The 15,425-nt window shown below is 45.5% G+C and overlaps 1 protein-coding gene and 1 pseudogene across 3 annotated transcripts in view; one reads left to right on the top strand and one right to left on the bottom strand.

The window, feature by feature from the left end:
- WDR33 (WD repeat domain 33) overlaps window positions 1–3,112 on the bottom strand; it is a 109,598-nt gene extending 106,486 nt beyond the window's left edge. For both annotated transcript variants that reach the window (XM_023225595.1, XM_023225596.2), the window contains exon 1: window positions 2,939–3,112. The gene's annotated coding sequence lies outside the window, so the exon portion shown is untranslated. The remainder of the gene's footprint in view (window positions 1–2,938) is intronic.
- A 6,215-nt stretch (window positions 3,113–9,327) lies between these two features.
- LOC111551581 lies at window positions 9,328–10,758 on the top strand (annotated as a pseudogene). The gene has a single exon (XR_002734400.2). The product of XR_002734400.2 is annotated as a histone-binding protein RBBP7 pseudogene (transcript).
- Window positions 10,759–15,425: the final 4,667 nt, after the last annotated feature.

The following is a 15,425-nucleotide window of genomic DNA, read 5'->3' on the forward strand; positions in this document are numbered from 1 at the left end:
AAAGAAAGAAAAGAAAGAAAAATCATTTTCACACAGAAAAGCTTTGAACCTAAATCACTGCTAGAGACAAAATATTTTTAAGTATTAAAACTATGGTCAGTTGGTCGAGCGTAATGGCTCACTCCTGTAGCCCCAACACTTTGGTAGGCAGAGGCGGGCAGATCACTTGAGCCCAAAAGCTCTGGCTCGAGACTAGTCCCTACAAAACAATACAGATAAGGGGGGCATGTTGGCCGTGCCTGGTAGTCCCAGCCGCTAGGACGCTGAAGTGTGAGAATTGCTTGAGCTAGGGAAGTCGGGATGTCAGTGAGCCGAGGTCGCGTCATAGCTCTCCAGCAAGAGTGATGGAGCTAGACCTTCCTCAAAAGCAAAACAAACACACACAAAAACCGAGGGTCAGGCAGCTAGCTTTTCACACATTGTAGCTTGTCGCACATTGTAGCAACAGAGAAACTTTCATCATCCCAACAAAACAGTTAACATCTCTTACCAAGTTTCAACAGAAATAAAATTTTTGGAATAATGTACAGAAACCTAGTACAATCTGGAATCCATGCTTAACTTACCAGTTTATGACAATTAAACATACTTTGATAATTTACAGGTTCCAACTAAATACTTTACCTAAAAACACTTGTAAAATTCCAAACTTGTTGCTAAACAACCACAAAAGAATTACAGAAACACAGCCAGGCACGGTGGCTCACGCCTGTAATCCCACCACTTTGGGAGGCCGAGGTTGACGGATCACGATGTCAGGAGATCGAGACCATCCTGGCTAACACGGTGAAACCCCGTCTCTACTAAAGATACAAACAATTAGCCGGGCGTGGTGGTGGGCGCCTGTAATCCCAGCTACTCCGGAGGCTGAGGCAAGAGAATCGCTGGAACCCAGGAGGTAGAGGTTACAGTGAGCCAGGATCGCGCCATTGCACTCCAGCCTGGGTGACAGAGGAAGACTCCGTCTCAAAAAAAAAAAAAAAAAAAGAATTTGGCTTATATGTATTACAATGCTTTAGACAAAAATCTTTATCTGTGAAGCTGATGGCTTAACTTGGATAATTTTCTTTGGTTGGGGAAAAATACTAAACAGATTTTGCCATCACGGTTTTATGTTGACGTAAAGCTTTAATTATATTTTTACTAAGCACTTAAGGTATTTATTCAGAGCTCTCTTTGCTAAGTAATAAGTTCATATACTTTTGCCATTACTTTGCGGGGGGAATATTATTTGATTATGGCTGAAGGAACTGCTGCATGTTTCAGAATGGGATAGTAAGGTTACAGTAAAGCTTTACGATTACGACGAAGATATTGGTGAAAATTTTTCAGTTATAAATGTGTTTGTGTAATTTTTTTTTTTTTGAGACAAGAGTCTCGCTCTGTTGCCTAGGCTAGAGTGCGGTGGCGCGATCTCAGCTCACTGCAAGCTCCACCTCCTGGGTTCACACCATTCTCCTGCCTCAGCCTCCCGAGTAACTGGGACTATAGGCGCGCGCCACCGCGCCAGGCTAATTGTTTGTATCTTTAGTAGAGACGGGGTTCCGCCATGTTGGTCAGGCTGGTCTCGAACTCCTGACCTCAGGTGATCCACCCACCTTGGCCTCCCAAAGTGCTGGGATTACAGGCGTGAGCCACCGCGCCCGGTCATAAGCCAACTTTCTACCAAAATTCTTCCCAGGACTACAGGAAAGACAAGTTAAAATTTCTCCCCAAGTTTCAAGAAGATAGTCTAAATATGGAACTTCAAGTCTCAGCAAAAACTCAAATCTACACAATATTTTATCTTCTGGTCAAGGAGACAAAAAATTCAAAAGTAACTTACAGTAATAAAAAATGGGTCAAATGCAATTAAGGCGAGGAAAAGAAAAATGCCACAAGAGGTACAAGTAGCATAACTGTCACTAAAAGGTTTGAATTAAGTAGGTTTACCACTGCACCACGTTCACAGGCTATATATGTACATATATACACACACATATATATACACATATATATGTATATATAGCGTGCATCAGCTCTCCAGAGTGTACTTAAAAAGTAAACTCTACGCTCCCCAGAGTTGTTCCTTTCAGTGTAGGATTTTTGTTCATATTCTAATGTCTTCCAAAGTTCCTGAACAGTCAACTTAAGGTCATGTGTGTAGAAACTACTTTAAAACATTCTTGACGGGCTTTCTACGAGCAGCCCGTATTTTTCTGATTTGATTTAAATAGATCCAATTACGGAATTCCCTACCGACCTGCCGCCGCTGCCGCCGCCTCCTCCTCCTCCTTACTCCGGAAGGGGCCACTAATCCCAAGGGTTACAACCAAGTACAAACATTCATTGTCATTTCTTTTAAGAAGACATGCTAAGATCCTCACTACTTAGTTGCCGGAAGAAACTTAAAATTGGAAACAAGGATCTAGCACAAACCAAATAGAAATACAACTATTCCAAAAAAGCAGGGCTTTGCCTGTCAAGCTGTAGCCTCATCCTTATTATAAACACCGATTTCAAGCCACGATAACATCACGGCTAAGCCTTCAGCTGTTTCGCAGATTTCACGTTAACTTCCCAGGACCCTTTCAACCAACCACTTCAATTCGGCCCACCTCCTTCCACTCCCGCCCCAAACCTCAGTTAAAATGCATTTCCCTCCAAACTTCACGTCTTAACCGTGGCCTGACTTACGTCTTCTCGTCGCCACCGCTTCCAGTCAGGGCCTTAGTTTTACCATGCCCGCTCTTCCCAGTTGGCCTCCAGCCTCCAGCCCCCTCCCATGAGGCTCAAACCTGCCTCGACGAGCCGCCCCGAGGTCGATCCTCCCAGTTCCTCCAACCTTTGCCCAGGCGCCCGTCCAGGCCCCCAAAGCACGCAACGGCCGAGCCTGAAAATGGCGGAGAGTGCCGCTGCCTGCTGCAGGCGAGCAGTCCCGTGTCGCCGCCGCACTCACCGTCTGGCTTTGAGCAGAGCTCCTAACAGCCAGCGAAGCGTTCGTCTTCAGAGCCGGGAATGTCTCTCCTGTTTCGTCTCCCTACTCCGACCCTCTCAATCCCGCTCCTCCAAAGGAGCAGCCGCCATCTTCCCCTATGAGCCACCGAACGCACGCTCTGGGGTCATCACGCACCGGCGGACGGCGCTACGTCACGCGTGCCTGGGCCGCGGACCTCCGTAAGGCTCGATCTGCGCATGTGCATAGGTGAGGGGCCGGGCCGCGAGACGCTGCGGAGATTGTCCTTTGTTCCGGAGCGAGGAGGGCTCCGCTGCCTCCTGGATGGAGGAAGCGACTGCGTTTCGCAGTGCTGACTTTTTTTACAGTGTGACCTAACCTGAATGCTCTGAAAAACACCCCGTTTTCCAGTATGTGAAAGAGTATATTTGTACGGGGCCGGTGCGGCAGAGATAGCGGGTCGTTGGACCGAGCCCACCGAGAGTGGATCTGTGGGAAGCCACCATGGGACCTTGCTGAGTCTGTTTACTCGTACAGCTAGTGGCAGCCCTGGCAGATCCCGGCACACAGTGAGGCTCCACGCCTTACCCGAGCCAGTTGTGCCTCTAGATTACGCCTCGCTTAAAGTCGAGCGACCAAGATAGAAAAACAACACCACCGTGCAACCACTTTGGAAAAACGCTGCAGTTTCTGTTAAAGTTAAGTGTGCGCTTACCTTGTGACCCAGAAATTTCACTTCAAGAGGAATGAGTGAGTGCATACGTCCACCAAAGGCATGTGCAAGAATGTCCATAGAGCCGGGCTCGGTGGCTCACGCTTGTAATCCCAGCACTTTGGGAGGCCGAGGCAGGTGGATCACCTGAGGTCGGGAGTTCAAGACCAGCCTGACCAACATGGAGAAACCCCGTCTCTACTAAAAATACAAAATTAGCCAGGGTGGTGGCGCATGCCTGTAATCCCAGCTACTAGGGAGGCTGAGGCAGGAGATTCGCTTTAACACGGGAGGCGGAGGTTCGGTGAGCCGAGATCGCGCCATTGCACTCCAGCCTGGGCAAAAAGAGCGAAACTCTGTCTCCAAAAAAAAAAAAAAAAAAAGAATGTCCATAGAACATTTATTCATAGTAATAAAAAGCTGGTAACCCAAATGCCCATCAGCAGTTGAGTGGCTAAATTATGGTATAGTCATGCGGTAGATTTCTACAGAGCAATAGGAAGCTATGGATAAACGCAACAGCCTGAACGAATACCAGATATTGTTAGCTTAGGCACAAAGAAGAGGACGCTGTATGATTCCATTTTGATGAGGTTCAAAATATAACTGCACAGCAAGTTGTTCTCCAATATGAATCAAGAATCGTACCAGCCTAGGGGAACATGGCGAGACCCCATCTTTACGCGTCGTGGTGCGTTCTTGTGACCGCGTTCCTGTGATCGTTCCTGTGATGGGTACTTGGGAGGCTGAGGTGGGAGGATCACTTGAGCCCAGGAGTTGGCGGGTGCAGTGAGCCAAGATCGCGCCAGTGCACTTCAGTCTGGGCAACAGAGTAAGACCCTGTCTCAAAGAAGTCTTACTTTTGACTCCATAATCCCCTTCCAAAAATCTGTTCTAAGGATAGCCTCAGAAATCTGAATAAGATTTGTGTACTAATCTTTGAGATATTAATGATAGCCAAGAAAAAAGGAAACACAGTAGCAGACAATGATTAAATAATGGCACATCCATACATAGACTATCATGCAGACATTACACAGTATCTAAAGTTTTTATGATGACATCAGAAATGTTTATAATCTTCTATGTTTTTTCTTTTTTTAAAGACAAGGTCTCTCTGTCCCCCAGGGTGATCATAACTCACTGCAGCCTCAACCTCCCAGGTTCAAGTGATTCTCTCACCTCAGCCTCCCTAGTAGCTCAGACTAATGACCTGGGCCAGGACACCCATACCCAGCTAATTTTAGTAGAGACAAGATCTCATTATGTTGCCCAAGCTGGTCTCAAACTCCTGGGTTCAAGCAGTCCTCCTGCCTCAGCCTCCCAAAGTGCTGCGATTACAGGCCATGCACCACCACGCCCAGCCCCTATAATCTTATTTTGATATATATCTAGAAATGTGTAAGGAGGCTGGACAATTCCAGTTCTGAGTGATAAGTTTAGGATAGGATGGAAGGAACCCAGAGACACCCTGAGTACAAGGCAGGAAAGCCAGGATAGAAGGCAGGATTCTCTTGGACTGAAGGTAGGGAGTGGGGTCAGGAAGGTAATCCTGAGAAGTCCCCTCATCAATTGGGTTTTGAAGGTTAGGGAGAAAAGACAAGCAAATGGTCAGTTCCTAGAAATTATACTGGGAGTGGTAGAGGAGGCATTCAGGCAGTGTCCTGATCCCTGAAAATCTTTAAAATGTGCTGAATTGGAGGGGCAGCTTAATCAAGGGCAAAAATCCTTCACACCTGTAACCTCACAGGCCCCTTCCTGGAAAATTGTTTTTTAAATTGACCGGGAGACAGATGAACCTGTTAAGTATACTGCAAGGATGCAATCAGCCATATTCTATATTTTATAAAATTTTACATGTGATACATTTTCTTCCAGAAAAAAATTTAAAAACTGAGGAAAGAAACTGTTAGAGATTCTGTTATAGGTTAGAGACTTAAGAGGCATATCAACCAAATGCAATGTGTACTCCCTGTTTGGATCCCAATTGAACAAACTGGGGGGAAAAAGACATTTTTGAGAAAATATGGACATTTGAACATAGACTGGGTGGGTATTAGATGACATTAAAGAATTTTAAAATTTGTTATATGTAACAACTACATTTTCATTATTTTTTTTTTTTGAGACAGAGTCTTACTTCTGTTGCCCAGGCTAGATACTGTGTAATATCTGCATGATACTCTATGTATGGATGTGCCATTATTTAATCATTGTCTGCTACTGTGTTTCCTTTTTTTTTTTTTTGCTATCTGGATTTGCAGTGATGTGATCTAGGCTCACTGCAACCCTGCCTCCCAGGTTCAAGGGATATCTTCTGCCTCATTCTCCTGAGTAGTTGGGATTTCAGGCTTGCACCATCACACCTGGCTAATGTTTGTATTTTTAGTAGAGATGGGGTTTCACCATCTTGGCCAGGCTGGTCTTGAATTCCTCACCTTGTGATCCACTCGCCTCTGCCTCCCCAAGCGCTGGGATTACAGGCGTGAGCCACCACGCCCGGCCTTTTCATTAATTTTTTAAAATCTTTACCTGTTGGCCAGGCATGGTGGCTCAACCTGTAATCCCAGCACTTTTGGAGGCCGAGATGGGCGGATCACCTGAAGTCAGGATTTCAAGACCAACCTGGTCGACGTGGTGAATGAAACCCCATCTCTACCAAAAATACGGAAAAAAAAAAAAAAACAGCTGGGCATGGTGGTGGGCGCCTGTAATCCCAGGTACTCAGGAGGCTGAGGCAGGAGAATCACTTGAACCACAGAGGCGGAAGTTGCAGTGAGCCAAGATTGTGTCACTTCATTCCAGCCTGGGCAAGAAAGCAAGACTCCATCTCAATAATTAAATAAATAAATAAATAAATAAAATCTTTACCTGTCATGTCCTGAAGTGTGTATGAGTTAAATGATATGATGTCTGGAATTGGCTTTAAGTGATTCCAGCCAAGCACATCAGCAGAAATGGTTGAGTAAGAACATCTGAAAATCGTCTTCTCCCCAAAAGCTACAAAACACTGGCAAAATTTTGTCAAAATCAACTTTTTCAGTTTTCAGAGTGCTGGAAATTAACCAAGGTCTTTCAACAAGATAAGGATTATTTATTCAAGAAAAAAATGGCTAAGTCTCCACTAAGTTACCAGGGAGGAGAGAGGGCCATTGACACAAGATTGGCTAGGTGATAGGTAAGTAACACTTCACTGTCCTGATTTATTTATTTCCTTCTTTGTTTAGGGACATAGCGTCTCCCTACGTTGCCCAGGCTGACCTTGAACTCCTGGCCTCAAGTGATCCTCCCATTTGAGCCTTCCAAATAGCTGGGACTATAGGGGTGCACCCCCACACCTGGTTAATTTTCTCAATTTTTTTGTAGAGGTGAGGTCTCACCATATTGCCTATGCTGATCTTGAACTCCTATCCTTAAGTGATCCTCCCACCTCGGCCTCTCAAAACACTAGTATTACTGGCATTAGCCAGAGCACCCAGCCACTATTGTCTTCACATATACATGAAAATATTGTATATGAGTACATTTTTCCTACACAAATAGGATACTATCCAAACTGTACTCTTTTGGCAATATATCTTGGCACCCTTCCTTCTCAGTTCACATGTAGACATATCTTTGTTCTTTTTGACAGCTTCTCAGGCCCCAAGTGGGGGCTCATGCCTGTAATCCCAGGACTTTGGGAGGCCTAGGTGGGAGGATCACTTGAGCTCAGGAAATCAAAACCAGCTAATACAAATAATGCTGCAATCACCATCCCTGTGCATTCTTTACATGTAAATACAGCTGAATATGCCACCTCCCACTGGATTAGCATAGACTATTTCTACTATCCTGTTCTCATCATCTCTGCATAATACAACTTTCTTCCCACTTTTTAGAGGCAGAGAAAGCGAGCCTGCTAACAAAAAAATCAGAAACAAACTATGCCAGGTGCGGTGGCTTATGCCTGTAATCCTCACACTTTGGGAGGCCAAGGCGAGCAGATCAACTAAGGTCAGGAGTTCGAGACCAGCCTGACCAGCATATGGTGAAACCCCAACTCTACTAAAAAATACAAAAAGTAGTCGGGCAGTGTGATGCATGCCCGTAGTCCCAGTTACTTGGGAAGCTGAGGCAGAAGAATCACTTGAACCCAGGAGACAGAGATTGCAGTGAGCCGAGATCGTACCACTGTACTCCAGCCTGAGCGACAGAGCAAGACTTTGTCCCAAAAAAAAAAAAAAAAGAACAAACGAAAGCAATTAAGAGTCTGAATTAAAGACCAAAGAAGACGTTACATACATAGAGTTTCTTTTTTCTTTTTTTTTTTTTTTGAGACGGAGTCTTGTTCTGTTGCCCAGGCTGGAGTGCAGTAGCGTGATCTCAGCTCACTGCAAGCTCCGCCTCCTGGGTTCATGCCATTCTCTCGCCTCAGCCTCCCGAGCAGCTGGGATTACAGGCGCCCACCACACGCCTGGCTAGTTTTTGTATTTTTAGTAGAGACGGGGTTTCAACGTGTTAGCCAGGATGGTCTCCATCTCCTGACCCCATGATCCGCCCGTCTCGGCCTCCCAAAGTGCTGGGATTACAGGCGTGAGCCACCGCGCCCGGCACATAGAGTTTCTTTAAAAATGCATTTCAGATACTTCAAGAAAACAAAAAAATGCATATTAGAATACTGTATACACAACTACATGTCTAGACTGCAAAGCATGAAGGGGAAAAAAAAAAAAAGAACACTGGACCCGTGTCAGTAGGCCCAGGTCAGAGTCCTGGTTTTGCCACCAGTAAACTGAGGTTGGCCTCTGTTTATTCCATTACAATGCTGTTACAGAAATTCTAGGAAAACTTGGCAAATTCCAATATCCAGCCCACAGTTTGCCCTAGGCTTTGGGAATACTTGAATGCTCCCATTAAAGCCTCATCCCCATGTGTTCTAAATACTTTTCTATCTCTAGAAATTCCATTAGTCCTATAGTCCCAGGTTCAAATATTTTGTGGAATTTTCATCTTCTAACTTGCTGATTGCATAATACTGATTTTTCGAAGTTTTATCTTCTTGGTAAAATTGAAAAACATGGTTCAGGCTTGAAAGTAAGGCCAGGTGCAGTGGCTCACACCTGTAATTCCAGCTCTTTGGGAGGCCAAGGTGGGCAGATCACCTGAGGTCAGGAGTTCAAGACCAGCCTGGCCAACATAGCAAAACCCTGTCTCTACAAAAATACAAAAATTAGCCGAGTGTGGTGGCATGCTCCTGTAGTCCCAGCTACTCAGGACACTGAGGCAGGAGAACTGCTTGCACCCAGGAGGCAGAGGTTTCAGTGAGCTGAGATCGTGCTTCTGCACTCCAGCCTGGGCATCTCAAGAGAAAAAAATAGAAAGTAAATTGTTAATCTGACGACATTTAACCCACACTGCTATCATTCTGGTCTGGATATCAACAGACTATGCCTGAAGTCTAGTTACGAATGGCTTTTACATTTTTGAAGGATTGTTTTAAAAAAAGGAGGAGGAGGAGGAAGAGGAAGAAGAAAGAAGGAAAAGAAGAAGAAGGAAGAAGAAGAAAGAAGGCCACAGTGATCTGCAGCTGTACTTGAGGCACAGGGATCCCTTCAGTCCAAGAGTTTGATGCGAGCCTGGGTGACATAGCAAGACCTCCATCCCTAAAAATAAGTAAAAAAAAAGAAAAAAGAGCTGCCTGGGCGGGCTGGGAGGCGCGGGTTGAAAAGTCTCGTTCCAAGTTTGGAGAGAGAGAGAAGAGCGCCTCAGACCTCGGTACCCGCGAGCGGGGAGGAGGCAGGAAACAAGGACGCGGCGTCTGGGGAGCACCCAGGCAGCAAGACTGGGCCCGGGCTTTCGACCGCGGGGAGTGTGTGACGCGTTTGGGAAAGGCAGGAGCGCCAGTGGTCGGGCTGCTCTTGGCTAACGAGGGAAGTCCGAGGCGGCGGCGAGGGGCGAACGACCCGACGCAAGATGGCGAGTAAAGAGATGTTTGAAGATACTGTGGAGGAGCGTGTCATCAATGAAGAATATAAAATCTGGAAGAAGAATACACCGTTTCTGTATGACCTGGTTATGACCCATGCTCTTCAGTGGCCCAGTCTTACTGTTCAGTGGCTTCCTGAAGTGACTAAACCGGAAGGAAAAGATTATGCCCTTCATTGGCTAGTGCTGGGGACTCATACGTCTGATGAACAGAATCATCTGGTGGTTGCTCGAGTACATATTCCCAATGATGATGCACAGTTTGATGCTTCCCATTGTGACAGTGACAAGGGTGAATTTGGTGGCTTTGGTTCTGTAACAGGAAAAATTGAATGTGAAATTAAAATCATTCATGAAGGAGAAGTAAACCGTGCTCGTTACATGCCACAGAATCCTCACATCATTGCTACAAAAACACCATCTTCTGATGTGTTGGTTTTTGACTATACAAAACACCCTGCTAAACCAGACCCAAGTGGAGAATGTAATCCTGATCTCAGGTTGAGAGGTCACCAGAAGGAAGGCTATGGTCTCTCCTGGAATTCGAATTTGAGTGGACATCTCCTAAGTGCATCTGATGACCATTTTATTCATGGAGGACACACTGCTAAGATTTCAGATTTTAGCTGGAACCCCAATGAGCCTTGGGTCATTTGCTCAGTGTCTGAGGATAACATCATGCAGATATGGCAGATGGCTGAAAATATTTACAATGATGAAGAGTCAGATGTCACGACATCCGAACTGGAGGGACAAGGATCTTAAACCCAAAGTACGAGAGATGTTTCTGTTGAATGTAATGCTACATTGAATGCTTGATTTGTCAAGCGCCAAAAAGGCATTGTATAGTAGGAAATGTTAAGTGGGTTGGCTTATGGCTTCTTTATCCTCTGATTCTAGCACTTTCAAGTGAGCTGTTGCGTACTGTATCATATTGTAGCTATTAGGGAAGAGAAGAATGTTACTTAAGAAAGAACATCGTTGATTTTAAATACAAGTAGCAGGGTATTGCCTTTGATTCAACTGTTTTAAGTCCTCATTTTCTCAAACTAAGTGCTTGCTGTTCCCAAATATGCAAGAATAACTTTTACACTTTTTCCTTCCAACACTTCTTGATTGGCTTTGCAGAAATAAAGTTTTAAAAGAAAAAAAAAAAAAAGAAAAAAAAAAGACGAAGAGCTTATGACAGAAACCATAAGTAGCCCACAAAGCCTGAAACATTCTCTGACCCTTTACAAAAGAAAGGGATGTTGAGCCCTACTCTAATCCAATCCATTCTTGCCTGCTGCTCTAATGGTCACTTACCCTCCTTGATTCCCTTTTCATCTGTTTCCCCTCCTGCAATGCACTTTCTATACTGCGGCCAGAATGACCTGTTTAAAACAAAATCAGGTCAGCTGTGGTGGCTTATGCCTGTAATCCTAACACTTTGGGAGTCCAAGGCAGGTAGATTACTCGAGGTCAGTAGTTTAAGACCAGCTGGCCAACATGGCAAAAACCTATCTCTACTAAAAATGCAAAAATTAGCCGGGCATCATGGCACATGCCTGTAATCCCAGCTACTCAGGAGGCTGAGGCAGGAGAATCACTTGAACCTGGGAGGTGGAGGTTGCAGTGAGCTGAGATCGTGTCATTGCACTCCATCCTGGGTGACAGAGCAAGATTCAGTCTCAAAAAAAGAAAAATCAGATCTCATTCTCCTCCTTGCTTAGAACCTCCAAACAATGTACCAATGTGCTGGGTATGAAACCCAAACTTCAAAAAAAAAAAAAAAAAAAAAAGAAACCCAAACTTCATGAGACATAATCCAGGTCGGCTTACACCTGAAACAGATGTTTTCATTTTTCCCTGACTCAAGAAGCTCCAGCCACTCCAGCTTGTTTCTTCTGCACTTGTACTTCTACCCCCCTCCTCGACTCTGCCCCCCAGTGGCTTTTCTCATAACTGGATCCTTGTGATACAAGGAGCTAGAAAGAATTTATTTAGGCTGATAGCGAGGGTAGAGGGGTCTTTGGCAAGGCTTTTCTTTTAACAAAAAGCAGCCCCAAAATCATTTCTAACAAAGAGCAGCCTGAAAAATCGAGTTGCAGACATTGATAAGCAAGCTAGAAGCTTTCACAGGTGAATGCCGGCAACGGTGCCAATAGAAAACGGCTACCTGGAAGCCAGGTATGTTCAACATGGAAGCTCCGTCCTCCCTTCTCTTTTTTTTTTTTCCATCCTCCCTTTTCTTTGTCACCATATGTACAGTAAAGAACCAGGCAACATGGTGCCAGTCAGATAGAGAACACATCTGCGTAATAAAAGATTAGGGTGGGGCGGCCAGACTCTTTGCACACTGTGCAAATGGCACACCTGGTCCGACCAATCTTTCATACCCTATGTAAATCAAACACCACCTCCTCAAGCTTGTCTATAAAACCTCCTGCACTTCATTGCGGAAGCAGCAACCCATTTTCTCCAGGGCACTTCTCTGCACAGAGAGCTCTTCTCTTTCTTCCACCTATTAAATTTCTCCTCTGAACCTCACTCATTGTGTGTCCACATCCTAGTGTTCTGTGGCTGTGAGACACTGAATCTCAGGTATTTACCCCAGCCAACGACGCTGCTTCATTGTGGGGGGTCATCCAAGATTCAAGGTAGATTCATTGGAAGGGTGACTATAAGAGCAGACCCCAACCCTTTCCTTTTATTTTGAGGTCTCTCATTCTCCATTTTAAAAGTAAACAAAATGCTGGGCATCTGATGGCCATCTAGATGCCTTTAGGGCATGCCACCAATCTCAAGACTCAGGCAGGAAGCTTTCTGGGGAGAATTTAGTGAATCTTTCAGTGCCCTCAGAGTGCTGTGAATGTTGGCTTTGTTTCAAACTGGTTTCCATTCATGGAGAGCCTAGCCATCATGTGGGGCTAGAAGAGGTCCACAGGCAACTCATAGTTCCTGTCCAGGGCAACACCCTGGTGTTACCCAGAGGCTTCTGGACTAACTTCAGCCGCTGACTGCCTGTTGGGTGTCAGCAACAAGATCTCCAGCTTTTTCTATCACAATTTTCCTCCCTTCCTATTTTTGACAGCCATGTCTCCTAAGCCCTGTCTGTATGCAGTGCTGCAGGAACTTTTACAGTTCAGGGAAGTAATTCTGTTAGGCAAGATCAGTAAAATGCCATAGTAACCGGGAATATAGCTCAAGGGATTGCCGTTTTTGTGATTTTATAGGAACAGAGGGTTCCCTCCCACCCCCATTGAATGTGTCTGTCTTTACCCTTGGCCCAGAGAGCACATAGCATTTCAAGGTCAACAGAGCCACCTAGTGGAATAGGAATCCTCTCCATGAAGCACACTGTTGGTCCTTTCCCAAAACACTCTAGCCTCCCAGTTCTCCCTTTTTGTGCTCCTCTAGTAGAGACCAGGCTTTATGTCCCCTTTTCTAAACAGGAAAACTCTGCCTTCAACAATAAAGAGAAAAATGTCCTCCAAAACCAAATTTTAGTCTTGATACAGTCCCATCAGCAGGAAAACTGCCATTCGGTCCCTACATTCTTTTAAAGTACCTACTCTGCCTCCAATCAAAATGGTACTTCAATCTTAAGGGGATTCTATGTCCAGAAGTTAACCACAGCCACTGCCTAAGAATAAATAATTTTTTTTTTTTTTTTTTTTGAGATGGAGTCTCGCTCTGTCATCCAGGCTGGAGTGCAGTGGCATGATCTCGGTTCACTGTAACCTCCACCTCCCAGATTCAAGCGATTCTCCTGCCTCAACCTCCTGAGTAGCTGGGATTACAGGCACCCGCCACCACGCCCGGCTAGTTTTTGTATTTTCAGTTGAGACGAGATTTCACCATATTCATCAGGCTGGTCTCCAACTCCTGACCTCAGGTGATACTCCCACCTCGGCCTCCCAAAGTGCTGGGATTACAGGCATGAGCCACCATGCCCGGCAAGAATAAATACTTTAGTCCAGGCCATAATAGCAAATTATAGAGCTCAAGCCAGTGTACTCCCTCCATTAAGCGGCCTTGCCCAAATGCAACTGTTACGTAGTCTTTCCCGAGATCCATTTATCAGAGAATCACACGGATCACACAAGTCTAAGAGGTCAGAGGAAAATCACAAGTGGAGGACTAGAGCTGCATGGGTGAGTGTGACTAATACCTAGCGCTTCGTTCCTCCGGTTCCATGGCCGAGGGTCACGTCTGCATCCATGGGCAGCACCTTTAATGGATGCCGGGGCTCAGGAACCAAGGAAGAAAAACAGTTGGGGGAACAACCCCACTGTCTCCTCATCCACCCTGGGCCATTCCAAAGGAAAGGAAGAAGACCAAAGGAACACCTTTTTCCTGCTTCTCTTTTTAGATGGGTAACAGACCATCTTTGGCCTGCACTGGAGTGCATACTGAAGCACTGGGACTCCTTTAACCCCAAGACTTTGAAGAAAAAAGTGGCGGCCCATTTTCTTTTGCATAAGGGTATGGCCTTACCAGACCTTTGGAGGTGTCACACAATGGACTCCACTCTTTTAGCAGTCGTATCAGGCAGGCCCAAAGGGAATGAATCCCCAAAACTAGAGAAGCAACTTCCGGGGGAACCATCTAAGGCAGCTGTTCAGTGTCTGAGCCACTTTTTCCCTTCTTATTTGGGCCCCCCTCCAACTGCATCATCAGCCCCTCCAGCTCCACCATCTCTAAAACTCTCCACTCCCCCAGCTTCACTCTTACCCCTACAGGAAATGCCCAGTGGAGGTAATGCCACTAGGGTTCAAGTTCCCTTCTCATTGCAGGACCTTGGGCAAATAAAGGGAGGCCTAGGCTGATTTTCTGATGATCCCAATAAGTATATAGAAGCTTTCCAGAATTTAACTCAGGTATTTTACCTCTCATGGAGGGATGTTATGCTGCTCTTAAGCCAAAGCCTAACCACAGCTGAAAATCATGCAGCTCTCCAGGCAGCAGGTAAGTTCAGAGATGAGCAATATGTCTCTGATAATAGGACAACAAGGAAAAGAGTAAATAGGGAAAGTGAAGAAATAGGGCAACGATCATTCCCAATAGGAAGAGAGGCAGTACCTTTTGACAACCCCAACTGGAGCCCCAATAACTCCACAGAATGGAACCCCTTTTCTATTCCACAGAATGGAAAAGGAAACACTTTTCAATATGCATATTGGAAGGCCTATGAAAACCTAGGACCAAACCTCTTAATTAAACTGTTCATGTTAAACCAAAAGCCTTTGTGGAAAGGCTGAGAGAGGCACTAATAAAACATACCCCTTTATTCCCTGATTCAGTCAAGGGACTGCTCATCCTCAAGGAAAAGTTTATTATATAGGCAACTCCCAATATTAGAAGGAAATCGCAGAAGCAGCTTATAGGACCAGATAGCACTTTGGAAAACCTCCTGAGGGAGACCACCTCGGTCTTTTATAAAAGAGACAAGGAGGAGGCCCAGGATGAAGAAAGGAAACACAAGAGGAGGACAGAGGCTCTAGTGGCCGCTTTGCAGGCTTGCGAAGTCCAGGATCCCCAAGATGCATCTGCTACTTGCTACTGGTGTGGCAAGTCACGACACTTTAAGAAGGAGTGCCCAGGTAAGCCAGGCATGGTGGCTCACGCCTGTAATCCCAGCACTTTGGGAGGCCAAGGCAGGCGGATCACAAGGTCAGGAGATTAAGACCATCCTGGCTAACACAGTGAAACCCCGTCTCTACTAAAAATACAAAAAATTAGCCAGGCGTGGTGGCAGGTGCCTGTAGTCCCAGCTATTCCTGACGCTGAGGCAGGAGAATGGCATGAAGCTGGGAAGCAGAGTTTGCA

The sequence above is a fragment of the Piliocolobus tephrosceles genome, chromosome 11, assembly GCF_002776525.5.
Source record: "Piliocolobus tephrosceles isolate RC106 chromosome 11, ASM277652v3, whole genome shotgun sequence".
NCBI classification, from domain to species: Eukaryota; Metazoa; Chordata; class Mammalia; order Primates; family Cercopithecidae; genus Piliocolobus; species Piliocolobus tephrosceles.